At 36.2% G+C, this 20,728-nt stretch overlaps 1 protein-coding gene and 1 long non-coding RNA gene across 3 annotated transcripts in view; one reads left to right on the top strand and one right to left on the bottom strand.

Moving 5' to 3' along the window:
- PCDH15 (protocadherin related 15) overlaps positions 1 to 20,728 on the bottom strand; it is a 755,413-nt gene that overhangs the window by 500,564 nt on the left and 234,121 nt on the right. The gene's annotated exons all lie outside the window — the stretch shown is intronic.
- Positions 1 to 20,728, top strand: part of LOC148130830 (uncharacterized) — a 105,466-nt gene that overhangs the window by 25,186 nt on the left and 59,552 nt on the right. For both annotated transcript variants that reach the window (XR_015749344.1, XR_015749345.1), the window contains exons 2-3: positions 1,860 to 1,943; positions 6,539 to 6,583. This is a non-coding gene — a long non-coding RNA (uncharacterized LOC148130830). The remainder of the gene's footprint in view (positions 1 to 1,859; positions 1,944 to 6,538; positions 6,584 to 20,728) is intronic.

The following is a 20,728-nucleotide window of genomic DNA, read 5'->3' as shown; positions in this document are numbered from 1 at the left end:
TTTGTATTTGTTCTCTTCTGCTTACACTCATTATGATGTACATTGGAAGCTTCTATGGAAAGTAGATGTCACTGTATCAAATCTTTTGTTCCTTTTTGAAAGTGCCAATTATGTAGTTATATGCAATTCTTTATTAGTTTTTTTTAAGGATATGCAGCTTTTTTAGTAGTAGTAGAAGTCAATATCAATTATAGAGATTAATTTAAACCCCTCTACTGATTCTTAATCTCCTCTTTCTAGCATGCCCTAAAAGCCTTGAATTTAGCTTTTCCAGAAAGGAGTCTTAATTGCTACATGACACATTACCTTTGAAAGTATTTTCACAAATACTGCACCCATAAGGTATCAGGGACTGTATTTCAAATGTTAACAAAAGGTTTATTGGACATTTGTGTTTGTACAGCAGGTTGGATGAAGTAAAGAGTTCTACAAACTATATTGCTTTATAAATACTCTGAATAAATCTAAGCAAAATCTAATAAATGTGCAAAATGATATTTCGTTTCTAAAGTCCTTTTTCAAGCTGCAGAGTAGATCAGTGGTTTAGCAAAATGAAAAGCTAGGACCTGCTCAAATCTACTATTTCCTTGGTGCATGCAAGAAACTCAAGGTAAAAAAAGCAAACTTCCCTGTTTCTAACCAATTGGGTATTTAGAAGTTATAATTAGTCCAGGCACTGATCTGAAACTCCAGTTCAACTATTGGCACACTTTTCAGCAAAGCAGAGATTAAATTGGCTGTGACTATAAATTTGGTTCCACGGAGTAGATTCAGAGAAAGCAGAAGTATGGAAGAAAGACTATAGTCATCAGATCATATAAGAATAAAGTGCAAGAACTCTCAGCATTCTTCATTCCATCTTGATTTTGGAGAAATACCTTGATTTTATATTAATATCCTTCTTTTCTTTTTATATGACCTGATGTCAAGTGGCTTGGTATCTGCCACCACCACTAAACTGCAAGGAATATACTAGGAATTACTTGAGGCTAGGGTTAGGGATTACGTGTTTTTTTTCAAACTATTTCTACATTTGTAAAAAAATGTATCCTGCTTAAGTGAACAAATACAAATGAAGATGATGATGAAAACTTACAAAGCTCAGGTCTGCTTTAACAATGAGGAAACAGAATATAACTTTGAAGTATATATTTAGAATGCTATTCCTTGAGCCATACACAGTAAATCTCTGGCAGATGCAATGCCTTCCACAGAGTAAGCCACCATTATCCTCACTAAAAAGCAGATACATAAAGGACAGATCTATTATACATTCATGGAAAATTGCATTTCTGAGTTGATCACACTCTAAAATAAATCAACTTTCCAAATCAGATTGCCTAACTGAGTCACTTACTCCAAAGCAGATAATTATGTTGGGAACTATCTACCCAGAGTCTATAAATTTTCCACTTACTGTTCCTCCTTGAGTCCAATATGATGGCAAGTCATTGGTCCAGGGTTTCCACAATGACTCATATGATGCAGAGAAGTAGAGTAGGTACTAATAATCCATAAAATGCATCCTCATTCTAAATAACTTAATGACTTCCACCAAAAAGTGAATGTAGATTTGAAGGGGATAGAACAGTACACCTTGTAAAACACTGCCTCTTAACTACCAAGAGGCTGGGTATGATCATCCAATACAATCCTGTGTTCATAGAACTTCAGCTAGAAGAAGAGTAATTGTAAATCTGTAACTCTCAGCTTGAACAACCTCTACAGAAGGGCAGTGAGGTCAGTAGTTTCAAAAGCTGCTGAAAGATCAAGGAGAATGAACACAGTGGCATTCTCTGACTCTCTTCTTTCAAATTAAGGAGACTCTTCCATATAACATTTTTTCCATTATTTCTCAGGATGGCGTAGGCTGCTCTGTCTAACATGCAGGGATGAGTCTGGAATGGAAACTCCCCAAGAGATAAGAATTTATCTGCTAGATGGTAATTATTTTTTTTTAAAAAAAGGATTCAGAATTAAATATAACCGTACATGCTCATGGTTTTAAAATATACTCCAAAAATTAGGTTCAGCTTATCTGCTGACCACAGGACAGATTTTTTAAAAACTTGTCATGACCTTAAAATTCTGCAGTTTCTTAAATGTAGCAGTTTGCAGTTTCCTATCTGTTGCAGCAGTCAAATTATTATTTGCATGTAATGCATGTTTCATGATATTTAGGTTGAAATTTTAAGACTGGCTTATCTACCAATGAGTTTACATACTAAAAATGTTACATCATCCAGAATGGATATTTTAAGGTTGTCCTTGCTGTTCTGTCATTGTTTTTGCTGAAGCTTAATTTACAATTTGTGTTCCTTTACTGAGAGCTAAGGTAGATATTACTTAATCCACTTTGGGAATTCATTTGAGGCTTCAAAAATATTCAACCATGGGTCTGTCTGGTTTTTTTTTTTTTTTAAAGTTTATTTATCCTAGAATATAAATCAGAAAAATTGAGTTCTGCCCTCCCATTAGGAAAAATAAAAAAAGAAAAGGCTAAACCAACAAATGCTCTGTCCTACACATTTGTAAAAAAAATCAGTACACCAAATACAAACTAGGCGGATATAACCTCATTGATGATCCTCACTCTGTCAAGGACCTTGGAGTTCTCATATCAAATGACCTAAGCATCAGAGCTCACTGTAACAGCATTGCCAAAAAGGCATTAAGTCTAATCTTAATCTAAAGTCTAATCTAAATCTAATCTTAAGAAGCTTCTCCTCTGGAAATATCGAATTGCTAACTAGAGCATACAAAACTTTTGCCAGACCAATACTCGAATACATCTCATCAGTTTGGAATCCGCACTGCATATCAGCCATTAATACAATCAAGCGAGTCCAGAAGTATTTCACGAGAAGAGTACTACACTCCTCTGCTCGCAACAGAATACCCTATATCATCAGGCTTGAGATTTTGGGCTTGGACAACCTTGAACTATGCTGCCTATGGTTAGACTTAAGTGTAGCACACAAAATTAACTGCTACAGTCAATGACTACTTCAGCTTCAACCACAGTACAAAAGCACACAACAGATACAAACTCAATGTAAACCTCTTCAAACTTGATTGCAGAAAGTACGACTTCAGCAACAGAGTGGTCATTGCCTGGAATGCACTACCTGACTCTGTTGTTACATCCTCTAACCCCACTCCTTTAATCTCAAACTAACCACTATTGACCTCACCCAATTCCTAAAAGGTCTGTATAGAGCGTGCATAAGTGCACCATTGTGCCTACCGTCCTTGTCCCATTGTCCCCATTTATTCGTACCTATTTCCTGTATTCCTACTCATTTTTATACTTATATCTATTATCTTGTAAGCGATTGACAAATCAAATAAATAAATAAATAAAACTTATGGCAATCAAAAAGGAATATATAACTTGCAGGAAATTTAGCGTACTATGTAGCTATCAGAGTTCAGTTCAGGGATGCTTTGCGAGTTGACAGTAGCAATACCCCATGTAAACATTTTTAAAAGTCAGTGCAGAGATTTTAGCTTTTCACCAGAACAGTTGAAAATTTTAATATGAAATGGGTTAAAATCAGTGCTTAGTTTTTAAGTGTCGGTCTTTCTTTTTCCATTTCTATACCAGGCAGTAATGAAATTGGCACTAAAAATAGCTCATATTGTGAAGAATATCCATGAGAAATTTCAGATAGGTTTGGCAGGCTTTGTGCCAAAGATGAGGAAAAGGTATAATGATTACAGTACGTAGTTTGCCAAAGATGGAGACTAGAGAAAAACCCATGGGAGTAAGCCTTTGCTTGCTTCTTTCCAACAACTTTGAAAGACCGTAAATGCAAAGAGCAGCGACTCAGTGGACACAACTGTCAGAGCTCCAACAAATCCCCCTCATTCAAAGCAAAAGTCTCTAGTTGCATCTCAGAAAAAATAAATTGGTTTATTAGAACTTGCCATGTTGGTGTGTTGCTGGGTATAGCTGATACTAAATTACATCATACATTTCTACTTTGACCTTGGTCTTTTCCCCACCCTCTGGATGTGACTTCTCCAATAGGACACATCAGTCTCCAAGAGTCATCCACCATGCTCTCCAATAACCTTCTTATGATCCAACAACTTTGGGCTCCTGAGTTGATATCTAGGCATTTCAAGAATGCCTTGTTTTCCCCCACTCCCTTTCTCTGGCAACTAAAAAGACCAAAGGAGTATCTTTTTAGTTGACAACAACATTTTGGAAAACGGATCAAGCAATTCTTCAAAGTAGGCAAATTTGTATTATTTATTTATTTAATTTATATTGCCGCCAATTCACCATGGCGACTCGAGGTGACTTACACAATATAAAATCATATTTAAAGCAAAAAATAAAAATAAAAAACAATAAAAACTAACAAAAAGAATCAAATAAATTAGTAAAGTACAATAGAACAAAATCTGGAAAAAAATAAAAAAAAATAAAAAACCATCCCCCAACTCCCATCCCCGCCCCGATGACAGTAGATCACACTAATCATTGGATGGGATCCATCCCTCTCTGGGTTCCCCAGGCCCACTGGCAAAACCAGGTCTTCAGTGCCTTCCGAAAGACTGCTAGAATGGGGGCCATTCTAATCTCTGGGGAATGATATTCCAGAGATAGGGAGCCACCACAGAGAAGGCCCTTTTTCTGTAATCAGCTATATCTCCCTCAGGGGTGGGACCTGCAACATTCCCTGCCTCCCCACTCTAATGGGTCAGGTAGATGTGACTGGCAAGAGACATTCCCTCAGATAACCCGATATTAGATAGATAGATAGATAGATAGATAGATAGATAGATAGATAGATAGATAGATAGATAGATAGATAGATAGATAGATAGATAGATAAATAGATAGATAGATAGATAGATAGATAGATAGATAGATAGATAGATAGATAGATAGATAGATAGATAGATAGATAGATAGATAGATAGATATAGGGATAGGGATAGGGATAGGGATAGGGATAGGGATAGAGATTAGATAGAGATAGATAGATATAGAGATAGAGATATACGTAGATATGTTTTTTTAAATATTTGGTGGATAGGAGTTATAAAATGTTGGAAATAAATTATAGGGCTTAAACTATACATCAGTGCAACTATTTGAAAACTGAACAGAACTGGATGAAATTTCTTGGTAGTGGTGGTGGTGATGTGGAATGGCAAATGAAGACTAAAAAGAAAAATGGACTGAATAAAGCCGGGCACTGTGAGGGAAAATGTTCATTTAAAAAAAAAAGTCCTCAATGCAGTCCTATGGGAAAGGCAGCTTGACAATGGCTTGCAACATTGCTTATTCCTCTATGCTAAGCTCCCTCTTTCCATTTTGATTTCTGATCAGAATAGCACCATGATTAAAAAACTGGGAAGAATTCCTGCAGCCAGCTCTACTAGTTTTCTCTCTGTTGGGAGACAAAGCCATTCTATGGCTTACATTACACTTAAATATATTCCATGCTACTGTTATTCATCAAGTACCACAACAGAATGTTTTGGGATAGATATTAGATAGATATTATTTATCAAATACTCTAATGAAGATATTATTTCTAAGAATTTTCATAACAACTAAATCTCCTAAGATCTCTCCACCACACCTAAATTGGTGTGCTTGGGTCAATCAGTTTGATTTCACAGCAATGATTACTTTGATGGAGATAACTCCGATGATTTCCTGATTTCTAGCTGATCTAAATTGTGTGGCACAGCTGATCATCGCCCAGCCAATCGTCGGAAATACTGGTTCAACTGAACATGTAGCAATTTTTTTTTACTACTGGTTCAGCCGAACCGGTAGCATTTTTTACTACCATTTAGCTGAACTGGCCCGAATCAATATAATACCACCACTGGTTCAGATCAGATCATGTTATTTTATTATTTCCCATAGTTTCTGACATACAAAACCAACTCATTATACCTGTAGGCATTATACCTGTAGGCATTTAGCATAACCAGTCTTTTTTTTCTTTCTTTAATGTAATCATTAACTCTCTGATAGCTTTAACAGGGCAATAATCATCATCAGAAAGTTAATGAAAATACTCATGTTTAAGCAAATTTGGGGAAATGCTGACTTGACACCATATACAGTTCTCGCTATTAATCTTTTATTCTCATTAATAACACTGCTTGGTGTTTGTCAAGAACAGACAAATAGCATCTATGCTGTGCCCCTCTTCCCTTAGATACTCAGATACTGCAATTTAATTCAATGGTAACAAGACTTGCTTTTCCATTATCTTCATTTTAAAGGAAAATGATCAAAACAGATTTCTAATCTGATACTGTCCTCTCTTGATGTAAATTCACAAAACCTCAGAGTATTTAATGGTACCAGTAGTTCACTCTCTGTTACACAAAATCAATACCGCTATCTTGATAGCATATAACACTGCAAAGAAAGTATCTGCAAAACAACATGGACAATTTGATAATAGGACTAAAATCGTAAGATTGCTGCTTTTAACTCATTCTCTTTCCCTAAATGACCTCTTTTATCTTGGCTGTCCCCTCCTTCTTTTCTTGGAAGATTTTCATTGGAATTATATCAGAATCATCTTCATTCAATAACCTTGTGAATGAATATTCTTCTAAATCATAAGTGATATGACCATAATATATGAAGATAGGAAGTGGTGTGAATGTTAAAAAAAATCCTGGGTAAAAATGCTGTGTGAAGCCCATTCACTATTAAGAGGTTTCCTTGGAAAAAAATCGTATTCTTAATAATAGTCATGCTGCTTATCGTTATACTATTCTATTATTCGAAATCTGTCATCCTAAGTAAAAGTGGTCATTGGTATAAAATCACAGGAAAAAGTAGTTCTGAATTATTTTGTTTCATATGATATTGATATGTGTTTATTTCACAAGATGTGGCTGTGAAATATAGAGTCTATATCAGGGGTGGGATTCTACCGGTTCGCACCTATTCACTAGAACCGGTTGTTAACATTCTAAGCAATTCGAGAACCAGTTGTTAGAAGAAATTACTGGCCTAATCCTGTAAGGAAGGCAGGAAGGAAACATTCTGGTGTTCCTTACAGAAACTGCGTCTCCGTTAACCCTTACTACATTCTTGGCAGGACTAGACTTCCTATCTTTGGAACCTCTCTGGAGTTTTTTCCCCCTCCTTTGCTGGTACTTTGCTTGTGTGGAGTGACCATTCAAAGTTACAATGGCACTGAAAAAAGTGATTTATAACCATTTTTCACACTTCTGACTATTGCAGCATCCCCACAGTCACAAGAGGCCAGGCGAGGAGATCCGTGCCTCGATGTGAGAGATGTTGAGTTGGCCACACCCAGCCAGTCACATGACCACCAAGCCACACCCACCAACTAAGCCACGTCCACAGAACCGGTTGTTAAAAAATTGAATCCCACCCCTGGTCTATATAGTAAACCTTATTTACGAAGTTAATTATCTACTTTGGGGGCGGAATCCACTGTACAATTGTGTGCAGTAACTAAGTATTTGAATTTTAAAATGTTGGGGATATACAGCAGAACAACAGAATAATAGAGTCAGAAAGAGACCTTGGTCTTCTAGTCCAACCTTCTGCTCAAGCAGGAGATCCTATACTATTTCAGACCAATGGCTAACCAATCTCTTAAGACCTCCAATGTTGGAGCACTCATGATTTCTGAAGGCAACCATTTCCACTAATTAATCATTCACACTGAAATTTCTCCTTAGTTCTAGGTTGGTAAACACTTGCTAATTATAAAATGGGCTGAAACTTTCTGATAAAAAAGGGTATCTAATTTATTCACAATAATTATTTTGCTTGCAGTGCTTTGTTTTTTTCTAGTCAAAACTGCATTCCTCAGCTAACCCCAATTTTTGTTCTTTCTTTTCAAACAAGATACTGGTTCCGCCTCCTTTCAATCATGGATGACGATCAAATTTCATGGCATTTCCCTGCTTTTGAGACATAAATCTCATGTAATCCACAATCCATAATAAGCAAACCAAGAAAAAAAAAGTAAGAAGTTCAATTTCCTAACTCTGAGGTCATGAAAAATGGCATTGTAATAGCACCTGGGGAATATCCTGCCACAATAAATGAAGTGCTATTACTCTATATCCAACTTATCTTTATTAAGGTATAAACTTTGTACCACTTGCCTTAAAAATACAATGACAAGTGTGGTGAAATAAAGCAACACGAGTCTACTGTAGGATTTACAGGTGTTGTCATTGTTATGGAATTAATTCACTCTCAAAGTTTGGGTCTCTTAGCAAAGCTTGATCCCATTTCTGTTCCTGGAAGTTCCTGTGAATGGGAGGACTTTTCAGGAACTAATGACAAGTGTCTTTTGTCTTCCTTCCTTATTATGCCTGTGTTGGCCTTGACAATAAAGGATAGGAGTATCTGATTGCGTGGTATGTATGGTTATTCTAAGTAGCAAAAGTCATGGCAAAGAATACTTTGAAGGTTGTAATAATTTGCATGTTCCTAGTGAGGAAAATATTGCAGGTCTCAACAGAGATTGGAAATATTGCAATTGTTCCATAATTGGCAAATACCTAACCTTTAACATGGAAAATAATCAAACTTCATCATAGTAAATTACTGACTCATTTAATTTGTAAATTTCAGCATTGACTGAAAATCACAGGACAAAGTAGTTCTGGACTAATTTGTTTCATATGATATTGGTCTATAACAGGAGTCTCCAACCTTGGCTGAAGTCCACAAGTCTTAAAGTTGCCAAGGTAGAAGACCCCTGATCTGTAATATTTCCAGTTTATCCTATAGCATCAACTTAGACTGAGCAAAAAGATCAAGATGTCACTTCTTAGATATGATGTACCACAAATTCTGAATAAATATAATAATAAAAAGGCAGGGGAGGGATTCAAATTTTTTAACAACTGGTTCTGTGGTTGTGGCTTAGGTGGTGGGCGTGGCTTGGTGGTCATGTGACTGGGTGGACATGGCTTGGTGGTCATGTTATTGGCTGGATGTGGCCAATTCAATATCACTCACATCGAGGCACACATCTCCTCACCTGGCCTCTCAAGACTGTGGGGATGCTACAACAGTCTTAAGTGTGAAAAATGGTCATGTCACTTTTTTCAGTGCCATTGTAACTTTGAATGGTCACTCCACACAAGCAAAGTACCAGCAAAGGAGGGGGGGAAAACTCCAGAGAGGTTCCAGAGACAGGAAGTCTAGTCCTGCCAAGAATGTAATAAGGATTAATGGAGAGGCAGTTTCTGTAAACAACACCAGAATGTTTCCTTCCTGCCTTCCTTACAGGATTAGGCCAGTAATTTCTTCTAACAACCAGTTCTCCAAACTGCTTAGAATGTTAGCAACAGGTTCTAGAGAATAGGTGCGAACCTGTAGAATCTCACCCCTGTAAAAAGGGCTTTTTGAAAGTATTAATTTTGATTGGAGAGTATTTATGTCATAGATATTGCTGCATATTTATCTAAGAAAATTAGGAACCAGAGACAAGAATTCCATCCTGTTACTTGAAATATTTCCCAGGGTTTTTTATTTTTTTATTTTTTTTAAAAAAAATCTTCTTCCTCCTCTTCCTCTTTTTCGAGTCATTGATATAGCTCGGGTTGGATTTTTTGTTTGTTTGTTTGTTTGGCTTTAAAGGTTCTGCCATCTGTTCCTTTATTTTACCACAAAAAAAAAAAATAATGGAATGAGAATCAGAGATTCCCATCTCACCAGCTTCAATACTTACAACTTGAGCTTCAGGGATAAGATCTGTAATTGTCACAGATGGGTTAGAAGTGGGATATATGCTTCTCTCTTTCCAAAGACATCAGCATAATATGCATACTTAGGCCAAATAGAAGAATCTCCTACTGTGGAGTTATAAGCAATGAGTATATTCTGCATGCTGGAGAATCAAAGCTTAAGTTTGGCTGATCGTAAATAAGTATTTGGATTGTAAATCTGAAGCCAAGCTATTCCCAAGAATGTTAGAAAACTATGTGAAGTTAAAAATAGTTGCAGAGCTAATGATGAGTGGAGTGTTGCATAATGGATTCTGAATGAGACTTTCCATTGAAGGGCAAATAAATGTAGTTTATTTAAAATAGCCTCAGTATATTTGTTTATTTGATTTTTATCCCGCCTTTAGTGCTTTATAAATAGCTCAAGGTGGAGAACAAACATACTACTCCTTTCTCCCTGTATTTCCCTCACAAGAATGAACCTCTGAGGTGAATTATCTGAGAGAAAATGATTGGTCCAAAGTTACTCAGCTGGCTTTCATAGCTAAACCAGGACTAGAACTCACAGTCTCCTGTTTTTTAAGCCAGCACCTACACCATACTGGTGCATATACATTTTTAGTTCCATTTGCCAGCTTTTCTTAAGTTACTTTCATGCCTACTTCTATTTACAGAATAGGATCGCATCTCCCTGAAATATCTATCTTATTCACAAAAATGTTAGATAACTACTTTGGAAAACAAAATAACACATATCTCACTGTTTTTGAGACCGGTTCTGATTCTTCTTCTTTTTTATTTTATTTTTTCCTTAATTTTAACACCCATTATATTTTTCTTGTCTCTGAAGTATTATCTGTAAATATGCAATACCATTTTTTAAAAATAGTCTACTTAAGGTATAAGCAGTGAGGCCAATGGGAGCAAAAACCTTTCTTTAAATATATTTAACAACAAGATAGCTTTAATATGGTTGGTCCTCTTGAGATATATACAAAAGAGCTCATAGTGTCTTTGCCTTTGTTTTATTAAATGAAAACCAAACCTTTAAACTAACATTTAACTGTAATGAAATAAGAAGTGAACCATACTTTACTTCATGTCAGCTTGATAAATCTGATCAATTAGGATATTTCTGAACTTATAACTTGGATGACTATTCTTATCTATTTTCTACCTGGAGCCTAAACACGATTTGGTAACTCACACTCTCACTCTCACACAAGAGAAGCAGAAAGCAGGCTTAATTAGAGTGAGTTATGCTGATTTCTCTCCTTCAGTGCTGCTATAGGAATAGTTAGAGCAGGGGTGTCAAACTCATGTCATCACGGTGTCGTCATGTGACGTATTGGGACTTTTTTCCCCTTTGCTAAACTGGGTGGGGTGTGGCCAGCACAGGATGCATTTGGCTTGCGGGCCATGAGTTTGACGCCCCAGAGTTAGACCTTTCCTTCTGTTCTTAATAGATAGTATAATAAGCTGCCTCCCATTTAGCAAAGCTCTGTTGTGTTTATCTCATGTTTTATCTTCTTATGAAAGTGATTTATGGGTGACAATGAGAGAAAAATAGGCACTGACTTCTAGCCTTTGATAATTCTTGTCCTGCACTCCCAACACATACCTGCACGCCCACACACACAAACTGTATCAAACAATACTATAATACAGTATTGTAAACTTTAATGCTAATGGTAATATTAATAATATATATGGGACCCCAGATCTTTTGATTCACTTTCTGTATTCTGTTTTACATTCTGAGCCAGCAGTATTCTTATAGATACTTATAGCAATACTTACGGATACTTATAGCAAGTACCGTCCTAGATCTCTGCCCTTTGGATTAATTGTCTGACTAAGTCCTCTATATATTATAACTTCTATCTTAGCTTTGAATAACATCAATTTGCCATCCCCTAGCACCGTTATATTGGACACTTTTAAATGTATTTAAAATGTTTCATTATCTCTATAAGCTTGTTTTTGTTTTTGTCTTAATTCAGAAGATATAAGAATTTAGTGTAATTTGAACATTTCTGCTGAACAAATTGCCACATTCCAAATCTGTTTTCTCATTTTCTGCATGCATTATATACAGTCTTAGCTTTCTCTTTCTTTCTTTCTTTCTTTCTTTCTTTCTTTCTTTCTTTCTTTCTTTCTTTCTTTCTTTCTTTCTTTCTTTCTTTCTTTCTTTCTTTCTTTCTTTTCTTTCTTTCCTTTCTTTCTTTCTTTCTTCCTTCCTTCCTTTCCTTCCTTCCTTCCTTTCTTTCTTTCTTTCTTTTCTCTCTCTCTCACACACACATTGGCTATCTGCCTGTCTGTCATCTATCTATCATCTATCTATATCTGATGGAATAGAAAATGACTGCAACAAAACAATCAAGCTCAGTGAGCATCAACAAATCCACCATCTGACTCTCTGGCCATCCGTCCATAACTCACTCACTCAGTCGCTTTCTTCTCTATATTTTTTAACCTTTGGGAAGATGCATAAATGGCCAGGGAAAAACTTTTCTTTCTACTGATTGCTTGCAAATTGTTCAAATAATCTTTTTAACAAAGATAATAGTTTTAAAATAGCTTTAGAATACTTTAGAATCTTGAATCAGAACATATATTTCAGTAGGGGTAAAACGTTCTCACCCAGGGCTCCCTAAGCAAGTAAAATAACCAAGTGTCTTCCAGCACTTTGAATGCAAGTCAAGCCTCAATGATTTCACCTGAATTTAGTGTTGTTGTTGAGAATGCCTCTTGCCAGCAGTTCCCTTCCTAAAAAAGGCAGGCAAAATTGATGAGATTTTGTCTGCATTGGATCACTGTAGTGGAGACTAAATGTCTCTCCCGATTACTTTCAATGCAATAAAAACACAGACAGCTCCTTTAAACTTCCTCCTTCAAGTTAGTTCTCAATCCCTCCCAAAGGTATATATATATAAAAACCGTGCATAATTTGATTTTCTCAACTTATGTAAGTGACACGACACAGTTGAATTCAGATGACTCATTATTCTTTTCCCCCTTGAAATATATATATATGAATAGAGTCTATATTATTACCTTAAACTTTGGATGTATCTGTTGGGGGAAAAATACCTGGATGCAAAGTGATATTGTCAAGCTATTATTATTCAATGGGAAGTTATACCGTAATTTATATTGTGGCAGAATATAAATATGTGTATGTGTATATAATCAGCAAACATCTACCCCATTTAGGTGAAAGTGGGGAGAAAGGTTCAGAAACAATGGATTCGCCACAATGAATATTGCAGAAGGGATTTATGTTATTCTAGGACAGTGGTAGCTAACCTTTTTGGGCTCCTGTGCCAAAAATTCTGTGAGCGCTTGCTCGCTTGTGCACCAGCACCCAGAAGGCAATGCATGCGCCCCCCCATGTCCCCTGCGCATGTGTGTGCAATCCCCCGCTGCCACCCTCTTACCTGCACTGCACCTCACAGCTGATTTTCAGCTGGTTTGAGGCCTTTTTTGGCCTCCCAGAGATTTGAAAAAAGCCTCTACAGGCTTTGCAGGGCGAATAATAGGTCCATTTTGTCACTTCTGGAATTACAGGAAGTGATGAAACAGGCCTATTATTTGGCCTGCAAAGACTGCAGAGGCTTTTTTCAAGCCTCTGGGAGGCCGAAAAAGGCCTCAAACCAGCTGAAAATCAGCTGTGAGGCATGCACATGCATGGTGAAGTAAGTTTGTCTGCGACTTGCGTGCCAGCACAAATGGCTCTGCGTGCCACCTGTGGCACATGTGCCATAAGTTCGCCATCATGGCTCTAGTAGTTTAGGAGGAAGAGTATGGAGAATATATACATACATATCTGCATATTTCAATTAATCAGCTACAGGAGGCTCTAATTAGTTCACGTTGTTTTCTACCTGTTTCCTGAGACTGGTGGAGATGATTCTTTAACCACCTTCAAAAAGCACTTCTATTTTCTGCAGATGAAAACTGTTCAGATTCAGGTTTTTCCTCCCCCTTATAAAGCTGAATAATAAGTTGACTGGCTTTTTTTGTTTGTTTAGTTTGTCTTTTTATGAAACGGATATAAATTGAAGTAGAAAGTACGGATTCATATGAATGTTCTTCAGTTATTGGTCTTGGAGATTTTTGAGGGAGGGGGCATATGTGTCTAATGTGGCAGTCTGATCCCAATCTTGTAACCACCATCAACTTATCTTTGATCCACAGAAGTGTCTTATTCTTTGCTGTAGAATGATGAAAGAAAACAGGGTCATTCCTTTCAACAACTGGAATTATTAATGGAGTTATGGGTTTTTTTTCTCAATGAGAAGGATTTTACAAAGGATTCAATTCTAGATTATGTAACTATTTATCAATGGAATGGCTACTGTGAGCAGGATTCAAAAATCTCAGCAACTGGTTTGCTCCCCGGTTGCTGGGTGGGCATGGCCATGGTGGGCATGGCCTATGAGAACTTCCTTTTTCTGGCTTCTGGTGGACTTCCAAAGCCCCGGGGAGCCTGTTTTTGCCCTCCCAAAGGTCCACAGACTTCCCTCGGGCCTCTGTTTTCACCCTCCCCCAGGCTCTGGAGGCCCTCCAGAAGCTGGAAACAGGCCCATTTCCAACTTCCAGAAGGCCCATTTTCCCCCCTCCCAGAGCCTCCACACGGACGCTGCACTTATGCGTGGAGATTCCTGGGAGTGGCGGAGTAGGGTGGGCAGTTCCAGCCGGTCGGTTGAAATATCAGTTCGACGAACCAAATGTAACTTTAACATCCAGTTCACCTGAATCGGTCTGAACCGGTAGAATCCCACCCCTGACTGTGGGACAATCTAGTCTATCCTTCTCCAGTACCACTGGCTTTCCTGGACGGGTTTAACAAGTTTTTTTCTCTCTCTCTCCCTCCCCTCTCTCTCTGTGTTCTACTTTTTCTCAACTTTTTGTTTCTTCTATCCACCTCCTCCTCCTCCACCCCCCAAAAGTTTCTCTTCTGCATCTCCTTCAGCTCTCTACATTTTCTATTATTTTCTACAAGTGTATTTGCTATGCCTTTCAGCCAGATTCCTTTTAAAGGCCTGGCATCCTAAATAAGAGAATAGCAGGGGCGTGAAAAGCAATAGTAGAGGGAGAAAGCCCTTTGGCATGCATCTTTCCTCCTACACACTCTATATAAATTTCTATATTAAACTATAATTTTAAAATGCACAGTTGTTTATATTTTGGGAAGAAACGAAACCATGTAATGGAACTGGATTTTGTTATATTGTTGAATACAAATGCTATTTGAATTTTCTCAGAGTCCTACACAGCATTTATTGTGGTGGCCTTGAAACCACAAATCCACACATTCTGGGTCTTTTGCTTACATGTTTATGTGCAAATTAAAAAATAATAATGCAACTGCTTATTACAATCCTCTGCTTGCAGTGTACTACAGCAAACCTCTATGTCACTTCTTAAGGGCATAATTAGCTGTAAAACATTTCTTAGTTGATATATTACACTCTTATCTTGGATGCTTTAATAAAACAAGTAATTATGAAGCTTGAGGCATTTTTTCACAGAATTTGCACATTCTAAGAAAACATTTGTCAATTAAGAATCTAGACACTAACACAAGATTAAAGTAGATGAACATGATAATAGTAAAATTTAGACCTTGTAGCCCTTCAGGGCTTTCACTTTCCTGTAAACTTCATACAATAAAGTATGCTTATAGTTACAATTAATACATTTATATTTTTCCAGTGATGTTTCTTTATATTAAAATCCAGATTGCAAATTTGCAAAGGAGGATCCATATCCTCCTCCATCTCTATATTATAAACAAATATGTAAATATGCTAAACATCTATATTGTTTTTACCCATAATAATAACTACAAAACCACTTTTGTAGAATTCAAGTGTGATTCAACTTTTCAGGCCACTTGATGACAGGGAATTATAATATTATATCTGAAGACGGCAAATATTCAATGCCTATGATGTTTATTGTTAACGTATTAGGATTTAAGAACAGACCAGCAGTCAGTAACTGCACAATGCTGCGAAGCTGATGTAAGTCTGGCTGATGTAACAAGGATGGTTCAGCAGAATATGGGTATTTCCCTTTAAGGCTGGAGAGTAAAGTTCCCCTTAAGAGGCGTGTCTATAAAAGGCAGCCATTAGAGGGCGTGGTTCTCTTTCCTTATGACCAGTATTCAGTGCAGAAGTTTTCTGTGTGTTAGGAAGAAAAGGTTGCTTGTAAAGATATTTTGCTACCATGTGTATTGTCTGTATATACCTGTTGTATATTAAACCACTGTTATAATGTCTAAGTCTCTGTGTGCTGTGTGTTGCTCCTGGGTTGTTTCATAAAGGGAGTCATGCTGCCAAACACTCTGACACTTGATGGTTCTTTCTATCTCTCATTTAGTTATTTTAAGGCCAAAGTGTTTATTTATGGCTTACCCAGTTTCTTGTGGAACTTCAGTTCAACTCCCTTTCAACCAAATTAAAAGCTTCCTTGTCTATCTTCTTTGTGCATTATATTATAAAGTTCCAACTTCAAATTGCCAATATAAATCCAATTATTGTTAGGTTCTTAAACTTCACTAAGTTGCATGGCTAGTAGGCTTAGAACAGGGTTCTTAGCAGCTCAAATTCCAACTTTATTTATTTAATCAAATTTATATAGCTGTCAATCTCACCAAAGTGACTCTGGATGGCGCACAAGAATCGGATATAGCAACAGATATTGCAATTGTAAATACACAAAAAATAAAAATCCATACTAAAAATAAATATCATAAAAATAAATATATAAACCCTAATTACAGTGTTAAAATAACAACCATCTAACATTTCTCCCACTTTAATTTTTAATCAGTGGTGAAAAAGAAATATCTCGCTCCTATCTAAGAAATCTGTTTCTCTAGTAGTGATCGATACTGAAAGGAAGTGCCATCTCAATCAGAACATATATGGAAGGGACCTTGGAGTCCAACTGCCTGCTCAAGCAGGGTCAGACCCTATACCATTCCAGACAAGTAGCTGTCCAGTCTTTTCTTAAAAACCTCCAGTGATGAAGCATCCACAACTTCTGAAGGCAAGCTGTTCCACTGATTAATTGTTCTCACTGCTATGAAATTTATTCTTAGTTCTAGGTTTCTTCTCTCCTTGATTAGTTTTCATCCATTGTTTCTTGTCTTGCCTTCTGAGGCTTTGAAAAATAAGTTGACCCCCTCTTCTTAGTGGCAGCCACTCAGCCACTGTTATTATGTCATCCCTAGTTCTTCATTTCTCTAGAATGGCCATACAGAATTCCTGCAACCTTTCTTCATATGTTTTTTTTTGTCTCTAGGCCTTTAATCATCTTAGTTGCTCTTTTTTGCACTTTCTTCAAAGTCTCAATATCTTTTTTGTAATATGGTGATTAAAACAGGATCCAGTATTCCAGGTGTAGTCTTACTAAGGATTCATAAAGCGGTACTAATATTTCATGTGATTTTGATTTTATGCCTCTATTTATACAACCAAGGATTGTATTTTAATCTTTTATTTACACTTCCAAGGACCATAATAATGTTTCACTTGCAAAGAGGAAAGAGAGACAGATGCCATTTATCTCCTTCTTCCATCATGTCATAAAAGGAGCCATCATAGCCACATCTGCAAGCTTGTAAAAAATTAAATTTGTAGGAAGCAACTAAACAGCTTTTGGTAACATGAGTGAAGCAAATCAAACCACATTTTATCTGTGCAATTTTTCATAGTTTAATACAGGTACAGGATTTCAGAACATCAAAATAACAAAAGAATATATAACGGGAAGGAAAGTATTTGGTACCAATTCCATTTTCATTGGAAGGATACCTTTGTTATTTTAAAAGGTATTGCCAATAGAAGAGTAGTACTGAACAAGTTACTAGACTGATAACAAAATGTCACCCAAGCTCAGAGACTCCATAGTAAAACATATTAGCTGTAGTTGTGATTGTAATAGTAGTAACAGTTGCAATTTGTGAGAAAACATCCTGAAAGTACAGAAGCAAGAAAATCTATAAAAATAAACTGCTGGAAAAATATTTTTAAAATTGTAGAAATAAACCAAGTACATGACCAATATAAAAAACAACAACACTGAAATATGAGGAATTGGAAATATTTATAGAGTGACACTATCAAGAAGGAAAAATGAAAAAAAATTTTTTTTTGCAGCTATAGGTAAGAATGCAAATTACAAAACTGATGGATATAACAAAATTAATCAAACAAACTAAAAAAATAATGTAATGACACATTAGCCAATGTGATCCACTGATATCTGTGCAGAGTTATAATCTTTGGATTTCACTCAGATTTGGTACAATAAAAACACTGAAAGTATTGAAAAATAATATTAAGATTTTATAATTGTTTGCATATAGACTGATCACCATGAAAAATGCTTTGCAAATGGATATCTGTAGTTATTGGTGCATTAGTTGTAATAATATTTTAGCAAATCAATTGTGAATTTGTGCCCACCTTGCTGGGCACATATTACATCGCCCAATTTTGTATTGTCAGTAACAAGGAGAAAACTGCATTATAAAGTCCTGATAAAATAGAAATTTAAATTTAAATAAAACAGTATCAATCTAGTACACACAACAGTATCAATCTAGTTGTCAGCCTTGGAAGCCATATGGAGAGTTGATGCTCCCACGCTGCCACAAGCCTGAGAAAGTGGGAGGGGGGATTTCAAATTGAGTGTCTCTAAGTAGACAAAATAAAATTCTTTTGTTAGTTCACAGTGATTGAGTATGGTGCATAATGAAATAAGCATCTTACTTTAGGATGGATCGTGATTGGGCCATGTGATGTGATGATGGCCAAGGGGGGATGGATTTGTAGTTTTGAATATTGCAAGGAAGCCCAAAAACTTTCAGATTTGGGATTCCACAGATGTGCCAGTTACTATCTTAATAAAGTAATCTTTGAGAAGATGTTTGTCCGGAATGCTGACACTAGTTTCTGGGTGGAATTCAGTGCTCTGTTTTCACTAATGGAACTTTCGTGTCAGTGAAAATAGAAGGGAGTAATTGGCATTTCCTTTTTAACTCCATACATATCTTTAAAGTCTATTCCTGAAAATGGAGAAGCTCTTCAAAGCAGGAAGGATTTGTTGTTGTTGTTTTTTAATTTGGTGAGGAGAAAAAAGCTTCATAGAAATGATAAGTATTATGCTCAATTGAGCAAAAAGACTTCTAATTCTAATTTGAGTAATGTTTAGATTCTGACTGTTAATATGGGTAAATTTTCATCCTAGCAATTTTAGTTTAGCTCATTAAAATATATACTTGTAGATCAAACCCACAGAAGTTTTAAAAATACATTACACAGCATAGAATAATACTAAGAATTTTTAAAAAAATTATACATGCCCAATTTGCAACATATATCTAGGAAAATGATCAGGTTCAAAAACTTTTAATTGGCATAGTAATGGTGCAAAGGTTTGGCTACATTTCTGGAGAAATGTAATTTAATAGGTAGGATAGGATTGCATACGAAGGTGGTTTGAATAGTTTGTAGTTACAGTTGAGATTAACTCTGATCTCCAAAAATGATAGAATATCTCAGAAGCCTATGCCTCAGTGTTGGTACTAGTGAGTGGAGAACATTTTATTTATTTTATTTATTTATTTGATTTGCCAATTGTTTCCAAGATAATAAGTATAAGCGTATACATAGTTGTGAATACATGAGATGGGTACATATAAGAAAAATAAAAGAATAGAGAAACAATAGGACAGAGACGGTAGGCACGTTGGTGCGCTTATGCACGCCCCCTACAGACCTCTTAGGAAAGGGGTGAGGTCAATAGTAGACAGTCTAAGGTTAAAGTTTTTGGGGTTTGGGGAAGAGACTACAGAGTCGGGTAGAGTATTCCAGACATTGACCACTCTATTGCTGAAGTCGTATTTCCTGCAATCAACATGCCAATGTGAGATGAGATTAATAAACGATACAAGTATAAAGTTATTTTTAGTAAAGATGAGAAGTGTTGGTGCTGTTTCTTTGTAAGTCAAGATCAAAAATTATTTGATACAAAGGATTTTAAAGATCAATATTCAATTGAAGTCAGAAGTTTTCCTTTTAGGATTAATTGATAAACAGCTAAGGAAAAAGCCATGGCAATATATTTCGATATATATATATATTCAGTGCAGCAACAGATGCAAAGATTCAACACTATTCACGATGGAGAAATTGGTTGAAGATGACAGAGTAGCCTGAGATAAATTGACTTCTTTAATTAGAAAAATACATAATATATATTGATGACTGAAACCTCTCATGGACTTTTGCATAAAAATGAAAAAAAAAATCTTCTGATTGATGATTTTGATGACCAAATTAGAGAACTGAGAGTAATATGGTGTAACTGTAGTGAGAAAAGTTAAAATTGGCTTGCTATCAGGATTCCAACGATCGCCCTAATTAAATAATGATCCTTGAGCCAAACTTCAAAAAACTTCAAAGAATTCATTAGGACCACATACTGGAATGACCTGTATGAAGTCAATTCTGCCATACATAATTATAGTCACCTGTGACCCTGCTTCCCCCCCTGCCCCCTGGGTGTGCCATAAATCAGCTTCTCCAATTAAACACGTACACGGGTTAGGTGTCATCCATCGCGTTCTCCAATTAAAGTTTTTCATGGGCAAAAGCTTCAGTAGCTTAGCTACAATCTTTTTAAAGATGAAGTTGGAATGTGCTTCTAAGTTCATTTGCCATATGCTTCTCCAGTCTTTCCCCCTACTTCTTTCTTATGGCAACTTGTATAGGAATGTTTTACAAGTTGACACTTATAACTGCAGTGAAAAATATCAAAAGTTACTTTTTTGTTTTACCTTCATTTCTTTTCTCTTCTTCTTCAACTTTTTTTTCTTTTGTTGCATCCTTTTGCTTCTGACCTGATTTCTTTCTTTTTTTTCTTTTTCTTCCTTCCTTTATATTAGTTTGTGTTAATTTTTATTCTCTTATTTAAAGGTTTCAATAAAGTCTAT

This window comes from Notechis scutatus, chromosome 4 (genome assembly GCF_049901735.1).
Source record: "Notechis scutatus isolate UNSWTSFEM ecotype Mainland chromosome 4, rNotScu1.2, whole genome shotgun sequence".
NCBI lineage: Eukaryota > Metazoa > Chordata > Lepidosauria > Squamata > Elapidae > Notechis > Notechis scutatus.
The sequence above is the reverse complement of the archived record's forward strand: the minus strand, read 5'-3'. Positions and strand labels throughout refer to the sequence as shown.